The sequence below is a fragment of the Oncorhynchus kisutch genome, unplaced genomic scaffold, assembly GCF_002021735.2.
Source record: "Oncorhynchus kisutch isolate 150728-3 unplaced genomic scaffold, Okis_V2 scaffold1274, whole genome shotgun sequence".
Classification (NCBI taxonomy): domain Eukaryota; kingdom Metazoa; phylum Chordata; class Actinopteri; order Salmoniformes; family Salmonidae; genus Oncorhynchus; species Oncorhynchus kisutch.
The window spans coordinates 32,501-51,917 of record NW_022263219.1 but is presented as its reverse complement, the minus strand read 5'-3'; positions in this window follow the sequence as shown (position 1 = coordinate 51,917).

The following is a 19,417-nucleotide window of genomic DNA, read 5'->3' as shown; positions in this document are numbered from 1 at the left end:
AACACTGATGTCAAAATGTCAGATGAAAAAGCAAGACATTACTTACTTTCAGAGGAGCAGCGTAGCACACACCATTGAGGACCACAAACAAAGCTGTGGATAGTTTCCTTGAAGCCAGAGCACAAAAGAAAGAACACATACAAATTCCGAAAGCCGGGATCGCACCAGGGACCTTTAGATCTTCAGTCTAACGCTCTGCAAACTGTGCTATTTTGCCGTTATTTGCACCACACTCTAACCAAGTGAGCTAACCGGCCGCTGGCTACAGAGCACAATTGTTGAGATGCACCGAGCCTCTGCAAGTTCTGGAGCGCAAACTAACAACTCCACCAACAGCATAGCCTGACAAGACTGGACACTCTTGGTTGCTCCTTGTGGCAATTCCAAACTGCTGGGGAATTAGCTCAAATGTTAGAGTGCTTGCTTAGCATGCTATAGGTAGTGGGATCGATGCCCTCATTCCCCAAAAATCCTTTTTTTTATGGATCCAAGAAAGTTCCAGTTCACACTTCATGCAGCCTTGTCTTATGGCAACCTACTGTCATGTAACCATGACAAGCAACTTTCATGTAACACTGATGTCAAAATGTCAGATGAAAAAGCAAGACATTACTTACTTTCAGAGGAGCAGCGTAGCACACACAATTGAGGCCCACAAACAAAGCTGTGGATAGTTTCCTTGAAGCCAAAGCAAAGCATGAAGTACGAACAACAACTAATGCCGAAACCTAGGATCGGAACACGGACCTTTAGATCTTCAGTCTAACACTCTCCCAACTTAATCATTTCGGGAAGCCACTAAAATAAACTTAGTGGCACCCTTGAAAATGCACATATGCATGTGACTTTCAATTTTGACACTCAGAATGTACCTTATGGCCAGTACAGGTATCAAACACATCACCTTGGAGTTATTAGCACCACTTTCTAACCAACTGATCTAACCAGGCACTGGCTGTTGGAGCACAGTTTTTGAGATGCACCTAGCCTCTGCTAGTGCTGGCTCGTAAACTAACAAGTCCACCAACAGCATAGCCTGACAAGACTGGACACTCTTGATTGCTCCTTGTGGCAATTCCAAACAGCTGGGGAATTAGCTCAAATGGTAGAGTGCTTGCTTAGCATGCGAGAGGTAGTGGGATCGATGCCCGCATTCTCCAAAAACATTTTATTTTGTGGATCCAAGAAAGCTCCAGTTCACACTTCATGCAGCCTTGTCTTACGACAACCTACTGTCATGTAACAATGACAAGCAACTTTCATGTAACACTGATGTCAAAATGTCAGATGAAAAAGCAAGACATTGCTTACTTTCAGAGGAGCAGCGTAGCACACACCATTGAGGACCACAGACAAAGCTGTGGATAGTTTCCTTGAAGCCAGAGCACAAAAGAAAGAACACATACAAATTCCCGAAAGCCGGGATCGCACCAGGGACCTTTAGATCTTCAGTCTAACGCTCTGCAAACTGTGCTATTTTGCCGTTATTTGCACCACACTCTAACCAAGTGAGCTAACCGGCCGCTGGCTACAGAGCACAATTGTTGAGATGCACCGAGCCTCTGCAAGTTCTGGAGCGCAAACTAACAACTCCACCAACAGCATAGCCTGACAAGACTGGACACTCTTGATTGCTCCTTGTGGCAATTCCAAACAGCTGTGGAATTAGCTCAAATGGTAGAGGGCTTGCTTAGCATGCGAAAGGTAGTGGGATCGATTCCCGCATTCTCCAAAAACATTTTATTTTGTGGATCCAAGAAAGCTCCAGTTCACACTTCATGCAGCCTTGTCTTACGACAACCTACTGTCATGTAACAATGACAAGCAACTTTCATGTAACACTGATGTCAAAATGTCAGATGAAAAAGCAAGACATTACTTACTTTCAGAGGAGCAGCGTAGCACACACCATTGAGGACCACAAACAAAGCTGTGGATAGTTTCCTTGAAGCCAGAGCACAAAAGAAAGAACACATACAAATTCCGAAAGCCGGGATCGCACATGGGACCTTTAGATCTTCAGTCTAACGCTCTGCAAACTGTGCTATTTTGCCGTTATTTGCACCACACTCTAACGAACTGAGCTAACCGGCCGCTGGCTACAGAGCACAATTGTTGAGATGCACCAAGCCTCTGCAAGTTCTGGAGCGCAAACTAACAACTCCACCAACAGCATAGCCTGACAAGACTGGACACTCTTGGTTGCTCCTTGTGGCAATTCCAAACTGCTGGGGAATTAGCTCAAATGTTAGAGTGCTTGCTTAGCATGCTATAGGTAGTGGGATCGATGCCCTCATTCCCCAAAAATCCTTTTTTTTATGGATCCAAGAAAGTTCCAGTTCACACTTCATGCAGCCTTGTCTTATGGCAACCTACTGTCATGTAACCATGACAAGCAACTTTCATGTAACACTGATGTCAAAATGTCAGATGAAAAAGCAAGACATTACTTACTTTCAGAGGAGCAGCGTAGCACACACAATTGAGGCCCACAAACAAAGCTGTGGATAGTTTCCTTGAAGCCAAAGCAAAGCATGAAGTACGAACAACAACTAATGCCGAAACCTAGGATCGGAACACGGACCTTTAGATCTTCAGTCTAACACTCTCCCAACTTAATCATTTCGGGAAGCCACTAAAATAAACTTAGTGGCACCCTTGAAAATGCACATATGCATGTGACTTTCAATTTTGACACTCAGAATGTACCTTATGGCCAGTACAGGTATCAAACACATCACCTTGGAGTTATTAGCACCACTTTCTAACCAACTGATCTAACCAGGCACTGGCTGTTGGAGCACAGTTTTTGAGATGCACCGAGCCTCTGCTAGTGCTGGCTCGTAAACTAACAAGTCCACCAACAGCATAGCCTGACAAGACTGGACACTCTTGATTGCTCCTTGTGGCAATTCCAAACAGCTGGGGAATTAGCTCAAATGGTAGAGGGCTTGCTTAGCATGCGAGAGGTAGTGGGATCGATGCCCGCATTCTCCAAAAACATTTTATTTTGTGGATCCAAGAAAGCTCCAGTTCACACTTCATGCAGCCTTGTCTTACGACAACCTACTGTCATGTAACAATGACAAGCCACTTTCATGTAACACTGATGTCAAAATGTCAGATGAAAAAGCAAGACATTGCTTACTTTCAGAGGAGCAGCGTAGCACACACCATTGAGGACCACAAACAAAGCTGTGGATAGTTTCCTTGAAGCCAGAGCACAAAAGAAAGAACACATACAAATTCCGAAAGCCGGGATCGCACCAGGGACCTTTAGATCTTCAGTCTAACGCTCTGCAAACTGTGCTATTTTGCCGTTATTTGCACCACACTCTAACCAAGTGAGCTAACCGGCCGCTGGCTACAGAGCACAATTGTTGAGATGCACCGAGCCTCTGCAAGTTCTGGAGCGCAAACTAACAACTCCACCAACAGCATAGCCTGACAAGACTGGACACTCTTGGTTGCTCCTTGTGGCAATTCCAAACTGCTGGGGAATTAGCTCAAATGGTAGAGTGCTTGCTTAGCATGCTATAGGTAGTGGGATCTATGCCCTCATTCCCCAAAAATACATTTTTTTATGGATCCAAGAAAGTTCCAGTTCACACTTCATGCAGCCTTGTCTTACGGCAACCTACTGTCATGTAACCATGACAAGCAACTTTCATGTAACACTGATGTCAAAATGTCAGATGAAAAAGCAAGACATTACTTACTTTCAGAGGAGCAGCGTAGCACACACAATTGAGGCCCACAAACAAAGCTGTGGATAGTTTCCTTGAAGCCAAAGCAAAGCATGAAGTACGAACAACAACTAATGCCGAAACCTAGGATCGGAACACGGACCTTTAGATCTTCAGTCTAACACTCTCCCAACTTAATCATTTCGGGAAGCCACTAAAATAAACTTAGTGGCACCCTTGAAAATGCACATATGCATGTGACTTTCAATTTTGACACTCAGAATGTACCTTATGGCCAGTACAGGTATCAAACACATCACCTTGGAGTTATTAGCACCACTTTCTAACCAACTGATCTAACCAGGCACTGGCTGTTGGAGCACAGTTTTTGAGATGCACCGAGCCTCTGCTAGTGCTGGCTCGTAAACTAACAAGTCCACCAACAGCATAGCCTGACAAGACTGGACACTCTTGATTGCTCCTTGTGGCAATTCCAAACAGCTGGGGAATTAGCTCAAATGGTAGAGTGCTTGCTTAGCATGCGAGAGGTAGTGGGATCGATGCCCGCATTCTCCAAAAACATTTTATTTTGTGGATCCAAGAAAGCTCCAGTTCACACTTCATGCAGCCTTGTCTTACGACAACCTACTGTCATGTAACAATGACAAGCAACTTTCATGTAACACTGATGTCAAAATGTCAGATGAAAAAGCAAGACATTGCTTACTTTCAGAGGAGCAGCGTAGCACACACCATTGAGGACCACAAACAAAGCTGTGGATAGTTTCCTTGAAGCCAGAGCACAAAAGAAAGAACAAATACAAATTCCGAAAGCCGGGATCGCACCAGGGACCTTTAGATCTTCAGTCTAACGCTCTGCAAACTGTGCTATTTTGCCGTTATTTGCACCACACTCTAACCAACTGAGCTAACCGGCCGCTGGCTACAGAGCACAATTGTTGAGATGCACCAAGCCTCTGCAAGTTCTGGAGCGCAAACTAACAACTCCACCAACAGCATAGCCTGACAAGACTGGACACTCTTGGTTGCTCCTTGTGGCAATTCCAAACTGCTGGGGAATTAGCTCAAATGTTAGAGTGCTTGCTTAGCATGCTATAGGTAGTGGGATCGATGCCCTCATTCCCCAAAAATCCTTTTTTTTATGGATCCAAGAAAGTTCCAGTTCACACTTCATGCAGCCTTGTCTTATGGCAACCTACTGTCATGTAACCATGACAAGCAACTTTCATGTAACACTGATGTCAAAATGTCAGATGAAAAAGCAAGACATTACTTACTTTCAGAGGAGCAGCGTAGCACACACAATTGAGGCCCACAAACAAAGCTGTGGATAGTTTCCTTGAAGCCAAAGCAAAGCATGAAGTACGAACAACAACTAATGCCGAAACCTAGGATCGGAACACGGACCTTTAGATCTTCAGTCTAACACTCTCCCAACTTAATCATTTCGGGAAGCCACTAAAATAAACTTAGTGGCACCCTTGAAAATGCACATATGCATGTGACTTTCAATTTTGACACTCAGAATGTACCTTATGGCCAGTACAGGTATCAAACACATCACCTTGGAGTTATTAGCACCACTTTCTAACCAACTGATCTAACCAGGCACTGGCTGTTGGAGCACAGTTTTTGAGATGCACCGAGCCTCTGCTAGTGCTGGCTCGTAAACTAACAAGTCCACCAACAGCATAGCCTGACAAGACTGGACACTCTTGATTGCTCCTTGTGGCAATTCCAAACAGCTGGGGAATTAGCTCAAATGGTAGAGTGCTTGCTTAGCATGCGAGAGGTAGTGGGATCGATGCCCGCATTCTCCAAAAACATTTTATTTTGTGGATCCAAGAAAGCTCCAGTTCACACTTCATGCAGCCTTGTCTTACGACAACCTACTGTCATGTAACAATGACAAGCAACTTTCATGTAACACTGATGTCAAAATGTCAGATGAAAAAGCAAGACATTGCTTACTTTCAGAGGAGCAGCGTAGCACACACCATTGAGGACCACAAACAAAGCTGTGGATAGTTTCCTTGAAGCCAGAGCACAAAAGAAAGAACACATACAAATTCCGAAAGCCGGGATCGCACCAGGGACCTTTAGATCTTCAGTCTAACGCTCTGCAAACTGTGCTATTTTGCCGTTATTTGCACCACACTCTAACCAAGTGAGCTAACCGGCCGCTGGCTACAGAGCACAATTGTTGAGATGCACCAAGCCTCTGCAAGTTCTGGAGCGCAAACTAACAACTCCACCAACAGCATAGCCTGACAAGACTGGACACTCTTGGTTGCTCCTTGTGGCAATTCCAAACTGCTGGGGAATTAGCTCAAATGTTAGAGTGCTTGCTTAGCATGCTATAGGTAGTGGGATCGATGCCCTCATTCCCCAAAAATCCTTTTTTTTATGGATCCAAGAAAGTTCCAGTTCACACTTCATGCAGCCTTGTCTTATGGCAACCTACTGTCATGTAACCATGACAAGCAACTTTCATGTAACACTGATGTCAAAATGTCAGATGAAAAAGCAAGACATTACTTACTTTCAGAGGAGCAGCGTAGCACACACAATTGAGGCCCACAAACAAAGCTGTGGATAGTTTCCTTGAAGCCAAAGCAAAGCATGAAGTACGAACAACAACTAATGCCGAAACCTAGGATCGGAACACGGACCTTTAGATCTTCAGTCTAACACTCTCCCAACTTAATCATTTCGGGAAGCCACTAAAATAAACTTAGTGGCACCCTTGAAAATGCACATATGCATGTGACTTTCAATTTTGACACTCAGAATGTACCTTATGGCCAGTACAGGTATCAAACACATCACCTTGGAGTTATTAGCACCACTTTCTAACCAACTGATCTAACCAGGCACTGGCTGTTGGAGCACAGTTTTTGAGATGCACCGAGCCTCTGCTAGTGCTGGCTCGTAAACTAACAAGTCCACCAACAGCATAGCCTGACAAGACTGGACACTCTTGATTGCTCCTTGTGGCAATTCCAAACAGCTGGGGAATTAGCTCAAATGGTAGAGGGCTTGCTTAGCATGCGAGAGGTAGTGGGATCGATGCCCGCATTCTCCAAAAACATTTTATTTTGTGGATCCAAGAAAGCTCCAGTTCACACTTCATGCAGCCTTGTCTTACGACAACCTACTGTCATGTAACAATGACAAGCAACTTTCATGTAACACTGATGTCAAAATGTCAGATGAAAAAGCAAGACATTGCTTACTTTCAGAGGAGCAGCGTAGCACACACCATTGAGGACCACAAACAAAGCTGTGGATAGTTTCCTTGAAGCCAGAGCACAAAAGAAAGAACAAATACAAATTCCGAAAGCCGGGATCGCACCAGGGACCTTTAGATCTTCAGTCTAACGCTCTGCAAACTGTGCTATTTTGCCGTTATTTGCACCACACTCTAACCAACTGAGCTAACCGGCCGCTGGCTACAGAGCACAATTGTTGAGATGCACCAAGCCTCTGCAAGTTCTGGAGCGCAAACTAACAACTCCACCAACAGCATAGCCTGACAAGACTGGACACTCTTGGTTGCTCCTTGTGGCAATTCCAAACTGCTGGGGAATTAGCTCAAATGTTAGAGTGCTTGCTTAGCATGCTATAGGTAGTGGGATCGATGCCCTCATTCCCCAAAAATCCTTTTTTTTATGGATCCAAGAAAGTTCCAGTTCACACTTCATGCAGCCTTGTCTTATGGCAACCTACTGTCATGTAACCATGACAAGCAACTTTCATGTAACACTGATGTCAAAATGTCAGATGAAAAAGCAAGACATTACTTACTTTCAGAGGAGCAGCGTAGCACACACAATTGAGGCCCACAAACAAAGCTGTGGATAGTTTCCTTGAAGCCAAAGCAAAGCATGAAGTACGAACAACAACTAATGCCGAAACCTAGGATCGGAACACGGACCTTTAGATCTTCAGTCTAACACTCTCCCAACTTAATCATTTCGGGAAGCCACTAAAATAAACTTAGTGGCACCCTTGAAAATGCACATATGCATGTGACTTTCAATTTTGACACTCAGAATGTACCTTATGGCCAGTACAGGTATCAAACACATCACCTTGGAGTTATTAGCACCACTTTCTAACCAACTGATCTAACCAGGCACTGGCTGTTGGAGCACAGTTTTTGAGATGCACCGAGCCTCTGCTAGTGCTGGCTCGTAAACTAACAAGTCCACCAACAGCATAGCCTGACAAGACTGGACACTCTTGATTGCTCCTTGTGGCAATTCCAAACAGCTGGGGAATTAGCTCAAATGGTAGAGTGCTTGCTTAGCATGCGAGAGGTAGTGGGATCGATGCCCGCATTCTCCAAAAACATTTTATTTTGTGGATCCAAGAAAGCTCCAGTTCACACTTCATGCAGCCTTGTCTTACGACAACCTACTGTCATGTAACAATGACAAGCAACTTTCATGTAACACTGATGTCAAAATGTCAGATGAAAAAGCAAGACATTGCTTACTTTCAGAGGAGCAGCGTAGCACACACCATTGAGGACCACAAACAAAGCTGTGGATAGTTTCCTTGAAGCCAGAGCACAAAAGAAAGAACACATACAAATTCCGAAAGCCGGGATCGCACCAGGGACCTTTAGATCTTCAGTCTAACGCTCTGCAAACTGTGCTATTTTGCCGTTATTTGCACCACACTCTAACCAACTGAGCTAACCGGCCGCTGGCTACAGAGCACAATTGTTGAGATGCACCGAGCCTCTGCAAGTTCTGGAGCGCAAACTAACAACTCCACCAACAGCATAGCCTGACAAGACTGGACACTCTTGGTTGCTCCTTGTGGCAATTCCAAACTGCTGGGGAATTAGCTCAAATGTTAGAGTGCTTGCTTAGCATGCTATAGGTAGTGGGATCGATGCCCTCATTCCCCAAAAATCCTTTTTTTTATGGATCCAAGAAAGTTCCAGTTCACACTTCATGCAGCCTTGTCTTATGGCAACCTACTGTCATGTAACCATGACAAGCAACTTTCATGTAACACTGATGTCAAAATGTCAGATGAAAAAGCAAGACATTACTTACTTTCAGAGGAGCAGCGTAGCACACACAATTGAGGCCCACAAACAAAGCTGTGGATAGTTTCCTTGAAGCCAAAGCAAAGCATGAAGTACGAACAACAACTAATGCCGAAACCTAGGATCGGAACACGGACCTTTAGATCTTCAGTCTAACACTCTCCCAACTTAATCATTTCGGGAAGCCACTAAAATAAACTTAGTGGCACCCTTGAAAATGCACATATGCATGTGACTTTCAATTTTGACACTCAGAATGTACCTTATGGCCAGTACAGGTATCAAACACATCACCTTGGAGTTATTAGCACCACTTTCTAACCAACTGATCTAACCAGGCACTGGCTGTTGGAGCACAGTTTTTGAGATGCACCGAGCCTCTGCTAGTGCTGGCTCGTAAACTAACAAGTCCACCAACAGCATAGCCTGACAAGACTGGACACTCTTGATTGCTCCTTGTGGCAATTCCAAACAGCTGGGGAATTAGCTCAAATGGTAGAGTGCTTGCTTAGCATGCGAGAGGTAGTGGGATCGATGCCCGCATTCTCCAAAAACATTTTATTTTGTGGATCCAAGAAAGCTCCAGTTCACACTTCATGCAGCCTTGTCTTACGACAACCTACTGTCATGTAACAATGACAAGCAACTTTCATGTAACACTGATGTCAAAATGTCAGATGAAAAAGCAAGACATTGCTTACTTTCAGAGGAGCAGCGTAGCACACACCATTGAGGACCACAAACAAAGCTGTGGATAGTTTCCTTGAAGCCAGAGCACAAAAGAAAGAACACATACAAATTCCGAAAGCCGGGATCGCACCAGGGACCTTTAGATCTTCAGTCTAACGCTCTGCAAACTGTGCTATTTTGCCGTTATTTGCACCACACTCTAACCAAGTGAGCTAACCGGCCGCTGGCTACAGAGCACAATTGTTGAGATGCACCGAGCCTCTGCAAGTTCTGGAGCGCAAACTAACAACTCCACCAACAGCATAGCCTGACAAGACTGGACACTCTTGGTTGCTCCTTGTGGCAATTCCAAACTGCTGGGGAATTAGCTCAAATGTTAGAGTGCTTGCTTAGCATGCTATAGGTAGTGGGATCGATGCCCTCATTCCCCAAAAATCCTTTTTTTTATGGATCCAAGAAAGTTCCAGTTCACACTTCATGCAGCCTTGTCTTATGGCAACCTACTGTCATGTAACCATGACAAGCAACTTTCATGTAACACTGATGTCAAAATGTCAGATGAAAAAGCAAGACATTACTTACTTTCAGAGGAGCAGCGTAGCACACACAATTGAGGCCCACAAACAAAGCTGTGGATAGTTTCCTTGAAGCCAAAGCAAAGCATGAAGTACGAACAACAACTAATGCCGAAACCTAGGATCGGAACACGGACCTTTAGATCTTCAGTCTAACACTCTCCCAACTTAATCATTTCGGGAAGCCACTAAAATAAACTTAGTGGCACCCTTGAAAATGCACATATGCATGTGACTTTCAATTTTGACACTCAGAATGTACCTTATGGCCAGTACAGGTATCAAACACATCACCTTGGAGTTATTAGCACCACTTTCTAACCAACTGATCTAACCAGGCACTGGCTGTTGGAGCACAGTTTTTGAGATGCACCGAGCCTCTGCTAGTGCTGGCTCGTAAACTAACAAGTCCACCAACAGCATAGCCTGACAAGACTGGACACTCTTGATTGCTCCTTGTGGCAATTCCAAACAGCTGGGGAATTAGCTCAAATGGTAGAGTGCTTGCTTAGCATGCGAGAGGTAGTGGGATCGATGCCCGCATTCTCCAAAAACATTTTATTTTGTGGATCCAAGAAAGCTCCAGTTCACACTTCATGCAGCCTTGTCTTACGACAACCTACTGTCATGTAACAATGACAAGCAACTTTCATGTAACACTGATGTCAAAATGTCAGATGAAAAAGCAAGACATTGCTTACTTTCAGAGGAGCAGCGTAGCACACACCATTGAGGACCACAAACAAAGCTGTGGATAGTTTCCTTGAAGCCAGAGCACAAAAGAAAGAACACATACAAATTCCGAAAGCCGGGATCGCACCAGGGACCTTTAGATCTTCAGTCTAACGCTCTGCAAACTGTGCTATTTTGCCGTTATTTGCACCACACTCTAACCAAGTGAGCTAACCGGCCGCTGGCTACAGAGCACAATTGTTGAGATGCACCGAGCCTCTGCAAGTTCTGGAGCGCAAACTAACAACTCCACCAACAGCATAGCCTGACAAGACTGGACACTCTTGGTTGCTCCTTGTGGCAATTCCAAACTGCTGGGGAATTAGCTCAAATGTTAGAGTGCTTGCTTAGCATGCTATAGGTAGTGGGATCGATGCCCTCATTCCCCAAAAATCCTTTTTTTTATGGATCCAAGAAAGTTCCAGTTCACACTTCATGCAGCCTTGTCTTATGGCAACCTACTGTCATGTAACCATGACAAGCAACTTTCATGTAACACTGATGTCAAAATGTCAGATGAAAAAGCAAGACATTACTTACTTTCAGAGGAGCAGCGTAGCACACACAATTGAGGCCCACAAACAAAGCTGTGGATAGTTTCCTTGAAGCCAAAGCAAAGCATGAAGTACGAACAACAACTAATGCCGAAACCTAGGATCGGAACACGGACCTTTAGATCTTCAGTCTAACACTCTCCCAACTTAATCATTTCGGGAAGCCACTAAAATAAACTTAGTGGCACCCTTGAAAATGCACATATGCATGTGACTTTCAATTTTGACACTCAGAATGTACCTTATGGCCAGTACAGGTATCAAACACATCACCTTGGAGTTATTAGCACCACTTTCTAACCAACTGATCTAACCAGGCACTGGCTGTTGGAGCACAGTTTTTGAGATGCACCGAGCCTCTGCTAGTGCTGGCTCGTAAACTAACAAGTCCACCAACAGCATAGCCTGACAAGACTGGACACTCTTGATTGCTCCTTGTGGCAATTCCAAACAGCTGGGGAATTAGCTCAAATGGTAGAGGGCTTGCTTAGCATGCGAGAGGTAGTGGGATCGATGCCCGCATTCTCCAAAAACATTTTATTTTGTGGATCCAAGAAAGCTCCAGTTCACACTTCATGCAGCCTTGTCTTACGACAACCTACTGTCATGTAACAATGACAAGCAACTTTCATGTAACACTGATGTCAAAATGTCAGATGAAAAAGCAAGACATTGCTTACTTTCAGAGGAGCAGCGTAGCACACACCATTGAGGACCACAAACAAAGCTGTGGATAGTTTCCTTGAAGCCAGAGCACAAAAGAAAGAACAAATACAAATTCCGAAAGCCGGGATCGCACCAGGGACCTTTAGATCTTCAGTCTAACGCTCTGCAAACTGTGCTATTTTGCCGTTATTTGCACCACACTCTAACCAACTGAGCTAACCGGCCGCTGGCTACAGAGCACAATTGTTGAGATGCACCAAGCCTCTGCAAGTTCTGGAGCGCAAACTAACAACTCCACCAACAGCATAGCCTGACAAGACTGGACACTCTTGGTTGCTCCTTGTGGCAATTCCAAACTGCTGGGGAATTAGCTCAAATGTTAGAGTGCTTGCTTAGCATGCTATAGGTAGTGGGATCGATGCCCTCATTCCCCAAAAATCCTTTTTTTTATGGATCCAAGAAAGTTCCAGTTCACACTTCATGCAGCCTTGTCTTATGGCAACCTACTGTCATGTAACCATGACAAGCAACTTTCATGTAACACTGATGTCAAAATGTCAGATGAAAAAGCAAGACATTACTTACTTTCAGAGGAGCAGCGTAGCACACACAATTGAGGCCCACAAACAAAGCTGTGGATAGTTTCCTTGAAGCCAAAGCAAAGCATGAAGTACGAACAACAACTAATGCCGAAACCTAGGATCGGAACACGGACCTTTAGATCTTCAGTCTAACACTCTCCCAACTTAATCATTTCGGGAAGCCACTAAAATAAACTTAGTGGCACCCTTGAAAATGCACATATGCATGTGACTTTCAATTTTGACACTCAGAATGTACCTTATGGCCAGTACAGGTATCAAACACATCACCTTGGAGTTATTAGCACCACTTTCTAACCAACTGATCTAACCAGGCACTGGCTGTTGGAGCACAGTTTTTGAGATGCACCGAGCCTCTGCTAGTGCTGGCTCGTAAACTAACAAGTCCACCAACAGCATAGCCTGACAAGACTGGACACTCTTGATTGCTCCTTGTGGCAATTCCAAACAGCTGGGGAATTAGCTCAAATGGTAGAGTGCTTGCTTAGCATGCGAGAGGTAGTGGGATCGATGCCCGCATTCTCCAAAAACATTTTATTTTGTGGATCCAAGAAAGCTCCAGTTCACACTTCATGCAGCCTTGTCTTACGACAACCTACTGTCATGTAACAATGACAAGCAACTTTCATGTAACACTGATGTCAAAATGTCAGATGAAAAAGCAAGACATTACTTACTTTCAGAGGAGCAGCGTAGCACACACCATTGAGGACCACAAACAAAGCTGTGGATAGTTTCCTTGAAGCCAGAGCACAAAAGAAAGAACACATACAAATTCCGAAAGCCGGGATCGCACCAGGGACCTTTAGATCTTCAGTCTAACGCTCTGCAAACTGTGCTATTTTGCCGTTATTTGCACCACACTCTAACCAAGTGAGCTAACCGGCCGCTGGCTACAGAGCACAATTGTTGAGATGCACCGAGCCTCTGCAAGTTCTGGAGCGCAAACTAACAACTCCACCAACAGCATAGCCTGACAAGACTGGACACTCTTGGTTGCTCCTTGTGGCAATTCCAAACTGCTGGGGAATTAGCTCAAATGGTAGAGTGCTTGCTTAGCATGCTATAGGTAGTGGGATCGATGCCCTCATTCCCCAAAATACTTTTTTTTTATGGATCCAAGAAAGTTCCAGTTCACACTTCATGCAGCCTTGTCTTATGGCAACCTACTGTCATGTAACCATGACAAGCAACTTTCATGTAACACTGATGTCAAAATGTCAGATGAAAAAGCAAGACATTACTTACTTTCAGAGGAGCAGCGTAGCACACACAATTGAGGCCCACAAACAAAGCTGTGGATAGTTTCCTTGAAGCCAAAGCAAAGCATGAAGTACGAACAACAACTAATGCCGAAACCTAGGATCGGAACACGGACCTTTAGATCTTCAGTCTAACACTCTCCCAACTTAATCATTTCGGGAAGCCACTAAAATAAACTTAGTGGCACCCTTGAAAATGCACATATGCATGTGACTTTCAATTTTGACACTCAGAATGTACCTTATGGCCAGTACAGGTATCAAACACATCACCTTGGAGTTATTAGCACCACTTTCTAACCAACTGATTCTACCAGGCACTGTCTATTGAGAACAATGACAAGCAACTTTCATGTAAACACTGATGTCAAAATGTCAGATGAAAAAGACAAGACAGTACTTACTTTCAAGAGGAGCAACGTATCACACACTCTAACCAACTGAGGCTAACCGGGCCGGCTGGCTACAGAGCACAATTGTTGAAATGCACCGATCCTCTGCAGTTCTGGAGCGTCAAACTAACAAGTCCACCAACCAGCATAGGCCTGAAAAGACTGGACACTCTTGATTGCTCCTTGTGGCAATTCTAAACAGCTGGGTAATTAACTCAAATGGTATTGTGTTTGCTTAGCATGCTATAGGTAGTGGGATCGATTCCTCATTCCCAAAAACATTTTTTTTGTGGATCCAAGAAAGCTCCAGTTCACACTTCATGCAGCATGGTTAGTTTGTATGTCATCCAACTACTGTCATGTACACATGATATGCAATTTCTTCCACTTTTTGAGTGACACAAAGATGCTTATCTAAATGGTGAAAATGCAACAGCTGTTAATCAGACTCACTTACTTTACATAGGAGCAGCGTAGCACTCCCTTACGACCACAACGGCCTGTGGATAGTTTCCTCTGAAGCCAAGCAAAAGGAAAGGCCAGTACTTGGATGGGAGACCGCCTGGGAATACCAGGTGCTGTAGCTTTTTGTCAACTCTTTGTCCGTTTTTTCCCACAAGGCTGAAACTGTGCTATTTAGTAACCGTTATTTGTATTTCATCTAACAATCTGTGCTACAAATTATGGCTACAGTATATGCAATTTCTTCCACTTTTTGAGTGACACAAAGATGCTTATCTAAATGGTGAAAATGCAACAGCTGTTAATCAGACTCACTTTCACTTTACATAGCACCAGACAAGACTCGGACCACACTTGGTTGAGTACCTTGTCTCTGATTCCAAGCTGCTGGGTGTTTAGTACTTGGATGGTGACCGCCTGGGAATAGCAGGTGCTGTAAGCTTTGTGTCAATCTTTGTCCGTTTTTTCCCACAAAATGTGCCTTTTTTGAAAAAGTAAGCAAGGTTAGTTTGTATTTCATCCAACCTTGTCTTATGGCAACCTACTGTACATGTAACAATTTCTTCCACTTTGATGTAACAAAGATGCTCTAAATGGTCAAATGAAACAGCATCAGACTCACTTTACTTTCATAGGAGCAGCGTAGATACCAATTGTAGGCCCCAAACAAAGTGTGGTATTTCCTTGAAGCAAAGCAAAGCATGAAGTACTAACAAGTACTTAATGGGACAACCTGTCCTGGGAATTATGGTGCTATAGCAATTTCTTCACTCTTTGAGTGACACCACAATGCTTAAATCTAAATGGTGAATGCAACACTAAATCAGACTTACTTTCACTTAACAAGTGCACATTAAGAGATATGCAAATTCTTCTCGCTTTTGACCACACAAAGATGTACCCCTGATGAAATGCTCGTCAGATCTCAAACAAGCTGGGTCGGGCCTGGTTAGACCACACTTGGATGGGAGACCGCCTGATCTCGGAACCAGGTGCTGGCTTTTGTCAGTACCGTTTAGGGAGAAGCCTGAAATATGTGCTTGCTTTGAAATAAGTAGCCACATTTGTATTTCATGACAATCTGGCTACAAATTATTTACCTATGTGCATTTCTTACAACTTTTTGAATGACACACTTTTTGGTGCTTGCTTTCTAAAATGCAACAGCTGTAATCAGACTCACTTTCACTTTTTTATTTATTTATTTATTTTACCTTTATTTAACCAGGTAGGCAAGTTGAGAACAAGTTCTCATTTACAATTGCGACCTGGCCAAGATAAAGCAAAGCAGTTCGACAGATAAAACGACACAGAGTTACACATGGAGTAAAAACAAACATACAGTCAATAATGCAGTATAAACAAGTCTATATACAATGTGAGCAAATGAGGTGAGAAGGGAGGTAAAGGCAAAAAAGGCCATGATGGCAAAGTAAATACAATATAGCAAGTAAAATACTGGAATGGTAGTTTTGCAATGGAAGAATGTGCAAAGTAGAAATAAAAAATAATGGGTGCAAAGGAGCAAAATAAATAAATAAATTAAAATTAAATACAGTTGGGAAAGAGGTAGTTGTTTGGGCTAAATTATAGGTGGGCTATGTACAGGTGCAGTAATCTGTGAGCTGCTCTGACAGTTGGTGCTTAAAGCTAGTGAGGGAGATAAGTGTTTCCAGTTTCAGAGATTTTTGTAGTTCGTTCCAGTCATTGGCAGCAGAGAACTGGAAGGAGAGGCGGCCAAAGAAAGAATTGGTTTTGGGGGTGACTAGAGAGATATACCTGCTGGAGCGTGTGCTACAGGTGGGAGATGCTATGGTGACCAGCGAGCTGAGATAAGGGGGGGACTTTACCTAGCAGGGTCTTGTAGATGACATGGAGCCCAGTGGGTTTTGGCGACGAGTATGAAGCGAGGGCCAGCCAACGAGAGCGTACAGGTCGCAATGGTGGGGTAGTATATGGGGCTTTGGTGATAAAACGGATTGCACTGTGATAGACTGCATCCAATTTGTTGAGTAGGGTATTGGAGGCTATTTTGTAAATGACATCGCCAAAGTCGAGGATTGGTAGGATGGTCAGTTTTACAAGGGTATGTTTGGCAGCATGAGTGAAGGATGCTTTGTTGCGAAATAGGAAGCCAATTCTAGATTTAACTTTGGATTGGAGATGTTTGATATGGGTCTGGAAGGAGAGTTTACAGTCTAACCAGACACCTAAGTATTTGTAGTTGTCCACGTATTCTAAGTCAGAGCCGTCCAGAGTAGTGATGTTGGACAGGCGGGTAGGTGCAGGTAGCGATCGGTTGAAGAGCATGCATTTAGTTTTACTTGTATTAAGAGCAATTGGAGGCCACGGAAGGAGAGTTGTATGGCATTGAAGCTTGCCTGGAGGGTTGTTAACACAGTGTCCAAAGAAGGGCCGGAAGTATACAGAATGGTGTCGTCTGCGTAGAGGTGGATCAGGGACTCACCAGCAGCAAGAGCGACCTCATTGATGTATACAGAGAAGAGAGTCGGTCCAAGAATTGAACCCTGTGGCACCCCCATAGAGACTGCCAGAGGTCCGGACAGCAGACCCTCCGATTTGACACACTGAACTCTATCAGAGAAGTAGTTGGTGAACCAGGCGAGGCAATCATTTGAGAAACCAAGGCTGTCGAGTCTGCCGATGAGGATATGGTGATTGACAGAGTCGAAAGCCTTGGCCAGATCAATGAATACGGCTGCACAGTAATGTTTCTTATCGATGGCGGTTAAGATATCGTTTAGGACCTTGAGCGTGGCTGAGGTGCACCCATGACCAGCTCTGAAACCAGATTGCATAGCAGAGAAGGTATGGTGAGATTCGAAATGGTCGGTAATCTGTTTGTTGACTTGGCTTTCGAAGACCTTAGAAAGGCACGGTAGGATAGATATAGGTCTGTAGCAGTTTGGGTCAAGAGTGTCCCCCCCTTTGAAGAGGGGGATGACCGCAGCTGCTTTCCAATCTTTGGGAATCTCAGACGACACGAAAGAGAGGTTGAACAGGCTAGTAATAGGGGTGGCAACAATTTCGGCAGATAATTTTAGAAAGAAAGGGTCCAGATTGTCTAGCCCGGCTGATTTGTAGGGGTCCAGATTTTGCAGCTCTTTCAGAACATCAGCTGAATGGATTTGGGAGAAGGAGAAATGGGGAAGGCTTGGGCGAGTTGCTGTTGGGGGTGCAGTGCTGTTGTCCGGGGTAGGAGTAGCCAGGTGGAAAGCATGGCCAGCCGTAGAAAAATGCTTATTGAAATTCTCAATTATGGTGGATTTATCAGTGGTGACAGTGTTTCCTATCTTCAGTGCAGTGGGCAGCTGGGAGGAGGTGTTCTTATTCTCCATGGACTTTACAGTGTCCCAGAACTTTTTTGAGTTAGTGTTGCAGGAAGCAAATTTCTGCTTGAAAAAGCTAGCCTTGGCTTTTCTAACTGCCTGTGTATAATGATTTCTAGCTTCCCTGAACAGCTGCATATCACGGGGGCTGTTCGATGCTAATGCAGAACGCCATAGGATGTTTTTGTGTTGGTTAAGGGCAGTCAGGTCTGGGGAGAACCAAGGGCTATATCTGTTCCTGGTTCTAAATTTCTTGAATGGGGCATGTTTATTTAGGATGGTTAGGAAGGCATTTTAAAAAAATATCCAGGCATCCTCTACTGACGGGATGAGATCAATATCCTTCCAGGATACCCCGGCCAGGTCGATTAGAAAGGCCTGCTCGCAGAAGTGTTTCAGGGAGCGTTTTACAGTGATGAGTGGAGGTCGTTTGACCGCTGACCCATTACGGATGCAGGCAATGAGGCAGTGATCGCTGAGATCTTGGTTGAAGACAGCAGAGGTGTATTTAGAGGGGAAGTTGGTTAGGATGATATCTATGAGGGTGCCCGTGTTTAAGGTTTTGGGGAGGTACCTGGTAGGTTCATTGATAATTTGTGTGAGATTGAGGGCATCAAGTTTAGATTGTAGGATGGCTGGGGTGTTAAGCATGTTCCAGTTTAGGTCGCCTAGCAGCACGAACTCTGAAGATAGATGGGGGGCAATCAGTTCACATATGGTGTCCAGAGCACAGCTGGGGGCAGAGGGTGGTCTATAGCAGGCGGCAACGGTGAGAGACTTGTTTTTAGAGAGGTGGATTTTTAAAAGTAGAAGTTCAAATTGTTTGGGTACAGACCTGGATAGTAGGACAGAACTCTGCAGGCTATCTTTGCAGTAGATTGCAACACCGCCCCCTTTGGCAGTTCTATCTTGTCTGAAAATGTTGTAGTTTGGAATTAAAATGTCTGAGTTTTTGGTGGTCTTCCTAAGCCAGGATTCAGACACAGCTAGAACATCCGGGTTGGCAGAGTGTGCTAAAGCAGTGAATAGAACAAACTTAGGGAGGAGGCTTCTAATGTTAACATGCATGAAACCAAGGCTATTACGGTTACAGAAGTCGTCAAAAGAGAGCGCCTGGGGAATAGGAGTGGAGCTAGGCACTGCAGGGCCTGGATTCACCTCTACATCGCCAGAGGAACATAGGAGGAGTAGAATCAGGGTACGGCTAAAAGCTATGAGAATTGGTCGTCTAGAACGTCTGGAACATAGAGTAAAGGAGGTTTCTGGGGGCGATAAAATAGCATCAAGGTATAATGTACAGACAAATGTATGGTAGGATGTGAATACAGTGGAGGTAAACCTAGGTATTGAGTGATGAAGA